General features: G+C 46.1%; 1 pseudogene across 1 annotated transcript; it reads left to right on the forward strand.

Annotated features, from left to right (window-relative positions):
* Window positions 1-4,528: 4,528 nt before the first annotated feature.
* LOC308426993 (coenzyme Q-binding protein COQ10 homolog B, mitochondrial-like) lies at window positions 4,529-5,488 on the forward strand (annotated as a pseudogene). The gene has a single exon. The product of its transcript is annotated as a coenzyme Q-binding protein COQ10 homolog B, mitochondrial-like (transcript).

The raw sequence follows: 5,488 nt of genomic DNA on the forward strand, positions 1-5,488 counted from the left end.
GAGTGTGTGGGCCAAATGCCATGTGCTTCTTCAGTACCCACATGGGCCTTCCATTCCAAGAGAGTTGGCATGTGCTCCCCATCCCTGTCTTGGAGAGTCCTGCTGGGCCCTCTGAACTTGTCCCTGCTGCCTAGGGAAGAGGGACAGTTGTGTGCCACCAGCAGTCAAGGCCACACTGCACTAGGCAGCCTCAGAAGACTACTGCCCCCTCTCGAGTCACTCACATAGGGCACTGGGAGAGGAGGTTGTGTGGCTGGCAGTTGTCACTGAGAAGGTCTGAGTTCCCAGACCAGCCATGTCTCCGAATGAGCCCAGAGTGGTCTCCCGTACTGTGTTTGGTCCCATGGTGGTCAGCTGAGGTGGACGGAAGGATGCCCATGTTTGTCTCTGTTCTATTCGAGCAGGGTCTCTCCCTGTCATGATCCTGTGCCTTAGGCATTCCCAGAGGCACCAAGGAGGATGCCTTAGCCACATGTGACTGCCTAGATCCAGGATCACACTGGGGACAACACAGTGGGCTGCTTGACCTTCCACAGTTGGTGGCTTCAGGACTGACAGTCCATCCCCTAACATGAACCCCTATTCTACCTCCCCTCTGTCTCCACATCCTTCCAGGAGCCCCATGGCACTGTGACCCCACCGTAGAAAGAAGAGACACTAGAGTAGCCTGCTAGAGTACATAGGAGGGCAGAGAGATGGGGTCTTTCCAGCTGGGCCCAGCGGATACTTTATAGTGTTCTTAATCTCTGTGACCTCAAACCTCCACTCTGATCTAGCCAGAGTTCTACACAACATGATAGGAAAACTCAGAACAGCATGTATTGATATGTGTCCAGCCACTAGGAACCTGCTACACTAGGCAATCACAGGTACCGGGTCCCCGCACCACCCTAAGCAAGGCTGCACTGAGGCTCTGGAACCCTTCGGCCTCCATCTCAGATCTGACTACTGCAAGACAGCAACAGAGACTTTTCCCTCACTTCTCAGAGGAAACACACCTGCAGTGGTGCTGCATTCTGGAAGGTTCCCACTTTATATGGAAAACCAGGCTGGCTGTGGAGATGAGTCTGTGTCAGCTATATACCTCCTCCCTGATACCGGCTGAGAATGCTGGCTGTCCTGCACACCTCTGACCTCTTGCAGTTGAAAGCCCTCAGGCGTCCCTGAGTAATTAAGGTCTCTGTGTACCTTCTCATCAGGGCTCTCCTGGTGTTGGCAGGGCCTCAGATGTCCTTTGGTAAGGATGATATCTGGAGACCTTCTCATCAGGGACTTGTCCAAGGACAGACTAAGAGTCTCAGACCTCAAGAAGATATCAGCTGGAAAGTCTAAGGCTGCTTTCCTGCCCTGGGTAGCAGCCATTACTTTTCTGAGGTCCTGGGGCTCAGAGTCTCAGTCTCTCCCTGTAGCAACATCTGAAGGCTAAAGAAGAGGAGGCCCAGGAAGGAAAAGGTTCTGGTGGCTCCTGGCACTTCCCTCTGTAGCAAATGCCAAATAAGATGGCTGAACTCAGAAGGGCGTGTGTCTGCCGTCCCCGTGTGGCCATCAGAGGACCTCACACGGGCACATGAACAGCTGGTGACAGTGCTTCAGGCACCCAGCAGAACCTTCCCTTAGGGCAGTACTGGAGGCCCCGGTTCTCCAGGCAGTGGGTCTGAAAGATGGCCAGTGAAGAGGACACTACAGCCTAGGGGTGGGCATCCATCCTACAAAGCTGCTTCTTTTCCTTCAGAGGAGGTCTTTAGATCCCCAACAGATAGATCCATGAAATCGCTGAAGCCCTACCCAGCACCTCCTGCACACTTGACTGGATCTGCTACACTGTGTAGTGCCACGATACATAAGGCAGGGATTTCTTTTTCTTCTTCGTAAATCTGTTGATCAAAGTTTGATCCTCGAGGGTCTCAACATTTGATACCTTTTTCTCTCTTTGTAAGTCAAAAACATTCACTTTTCACACCACGGAATGGATTTGAAATTCCGCCTTGGCAGGAGAATTGCCACATGACTCCCGCTGGGGGCATCACCGGATCCCAAGCACTGGCCGCTGGTCCGGTTGACAGTGCTGAGATTGGAGAGGAAGGGCGAGAAGCTAATTCTGTGTGGATGCATGGGAACAGGCTTCACACGGGGCGGGGGGAGGGGGCACAATACTATTTACGGTGGCTGATGTGTGAGCGCACTCAAGAGTTTATTTCCAAAAGGAGATACAAATTTGAAAAAACAAAACAAACTAATCCTGTTTCTAGAATACATCATCCTATCCTTAAAAGACCCTAAAGGAGGCTAGGAATGGCTCAGCACTTAAGAGCACTGGCTGATCTTTCAGGAAGACCTGGTTCCCTCAACACCCACAGGGCAGACCACAACCATCTGTGACTAGTTCCTGAGCATCTGACGCCCTCTTCTGACCTCTGCGGGTAACCAGCACACAATGGGACACAAACATGCATGAGGGCAAAGCTTTTATACAATAAAAAATAAACTTAACTTTCAGCAAAGCACAGGATACAGGAGCAGCGGATAAAGCAAGTAGCTTTGCTATGCGTCAGTAACAAACTCGAGAAAGGACTCGTGCTCCATGCACAATAGCTTTTAAAAATTAAAATGCCAGGGCTGGAGAGATGGCTCGGTGGTTAAGAGCACTAACTGCTCCTCCAGAGGTCCTGAGTTCAAATCCTATTAACCACATGGTGGCCCACAACCATCTGTAATGGGATCCGATGCCATCTTCTGTTGTGTCTGATGCCAGGGCTGGAGTCTCACAGTTAAGAAGACTGCCTGTTTTTCTATAGGTTCAAATTCCCAACATCCATATGGTGACTCAGCTCCAAGAGACCCAACGCCCTGTCTGGTCTCTGTGGCCACTAGGGATACATATGGTGTACAGTCACACAAGCAGGCAAAATACCCATATATATATATATATATATATATATATATATATATATATATATATATATATATATAAGAAAAATTTGAAGTTGACTTAAAAACAAGATAGGAATAAGTGTATATAGATGTAATTCTTGGGGGATTTTCTTCACTCACACGTGCACACTCCATCTCTCAAATGACTGCAGGACATTTCTAGCCCATTCTAGATCTCAAAGAAGGACAGAGACCTGGTATTTTTAAGAATTCTATGCCATCTGGTCTTGTCCTGGCTCATCTGTCCATGTGTGTCCTCATGGTGAATCTTCCTGTTTTCTCTACATCTTCTCATGGTCCTTCGAAGCTCTCCTCCCCTTGCACGGCTTTGGGGACCCCCCCCCCGAATCAGAAGTCCCACTCTATTCCCTTCTGTTCGGTTAGTTGGCTGTTCTACTCATTTACCTATCAACCAGAGGTGATGGAAAACCATTTTTACATAACATAGTGACCAGAGATGCTTGGCCATGTCACCGTCCAGACCACAGCAGATGTCTGGGCACAGAAGTCAGCATACAAAGACAGTTTCACAAGAACACCCCCCAATATTTCTCCCTTCAGTCCAATAGAAGTCCTATATTAATAAACTATATAATAACAACAATTATGAAAACTTATCAAGCAAAACTTACATCCACAATGTCCAGTCTTTGTATTTGGCAGCATTGTAAAAAGTACTCTATTGTCCATCTTATCTCGGGGAGTTAGTTTGTGCATAGACCATTTTCTATCATAACTTGCACACATATAAACCTAAGAATATTTTCTTAGATCGGAAATTTTTTTCTCAGATCCCAAACAATTTAAACTTAACTATGGGAGTATAACTATCTAGTCCTCAGCCCCATCACAGATTCGAAAAGAATAAATATCACCTGATTACACAGGAAGTTCAAAGCAAGCAATTTTCAAAACTATAGAAATGACAGAGATTCAGGTTGCCTAGGCAGTCACCCTAAATGTCTGTATCGAGAGAGCATTCATCTTAGGCGTCTGGCCCAGAATATCTGCAGACTCTTTTGTGAAGCAGGAGTCATAAAGGACTGCCTACCTTGTCTTGGCAAAACTCAACAGTCAGCGTCCCTGCCTCCTGTTTACCCACAGCATGGACAGCACTGTGTACAGTAAAGAGCAGGTTTTGCCTGGTGGCTAGCCACCCCATACGGAGATCTTCGATGTTCACAGTCCTCTTTGAAGTATAATGCAGGTGTTGCTAGGAGTGGACATGTCACTGTGACAAAACACCTTTTACCAATAAAATATCTTTAAGTGACATATTCTGTAGACCTCTGAGGTTTTTAAGAAAGTCTATCTGGAGTATATCTGTGCTTGTTTCTAACCATCTACTGTTTGCCTAACTTTTAAAAACATCGAAGGTAGAAGCTAAATAAAGCTCATTTCTGTAATTAACTAAATGAGAATCTAACTTGAGCAATATGTTGACTGATCGACTACTAATTTACATTGCTTATTTATCCTAGACAGTTTGGAACAGCAGCTTTCAAAAGGACTAGAACTTTACATTCTGGTTTAAATGAGTTGCAACAGACACAATACCTTAAATAAGAGTTGAAGGTCGGCTACCGGCTTCACAAAGATGATCATGGCAGCTCGGACCAGTCAGAGGGCCCTGACAAGGGTGGCATCGGGGTGCTGTCCGAAGTCGACCGTGACGGAAGCCCCGGCGCGGGGGTCTTAGCTCCCTGTGGTGTACTGATGAACAGAACCCTTCCACCGTGTGCCTCAGTTTTGCCTAAAGAGATCTGTGCAAGAACCTTCTTCAGAGTCACTGCGCCACTAGTAAATAAACGAAAGGAGTATTCAGAGAGAAGAGTTATAGGGTACTCGATGCAGGAGATGTATGATGTGGTGTCAGGGATGGAGGATTATAAGCATTTCGTTCCTTGGTGTAAAAAGTCAGATATAATATCAAGGAGATCCGGATATTGTAAAACTCGATTAGAAATTGGGTTTCCACCTGTTTTGGAGCGATATACATCAATAGTAACCTTGGTAAAACCACATTTGGTAAAGGCATCTTGTACTGATGGGAAACTTTTCAATCATTTGGAGTCTACTTGGCGTTTTAGCCCAGGTCTTCCTGGCTATCCGAGAACTTGTACCTTGGATTTTTCAATTTCTTTTGAATTCCGCTCCCTTCTGCACTCTCAGCTCGCTACACTGTTCTTCGATGAAGTTGTGAAACAAATGGTAGCGGCCTTTGAAAGAAGAGCGTGTAAACTGTATGGTCCAGAGACAAACATACTTCGGGAATTAATGCTTCATGAAATTCACCACACCTAAGAGGAAAATAAGAGCTGCCTTCACCTACTCTTGACTAGTTTGTTTACTTTCAGGAAGTCCTTTCACCGTCCATTGAGAAGTCAGAAAGCATTTGTTAAACTTGCCTTGATTCTAAGTCTGCTCCATTGAAAATTTGCACATTGAATATGGACCCGCTTGTACATAGAATTATTTCTTCAATCAAGTGTAACTAAGTAACATGTACATTTGCAGGCTCTGCCTTTGTAATAATGGATGTCCTCACTGTTGCTAG

This window comes from Micromys minutus (genome assembly GCF_963924665.1).
Source record: "Micromys minutus genome assembly, chromosome: 1".
In the NCBI taxonomy this organism is placed as follows: Eukaryota; Metazoa; Chordata; class Mammalia; order Rodentia; family Muridae; genus Micromys; species Micromys minutus.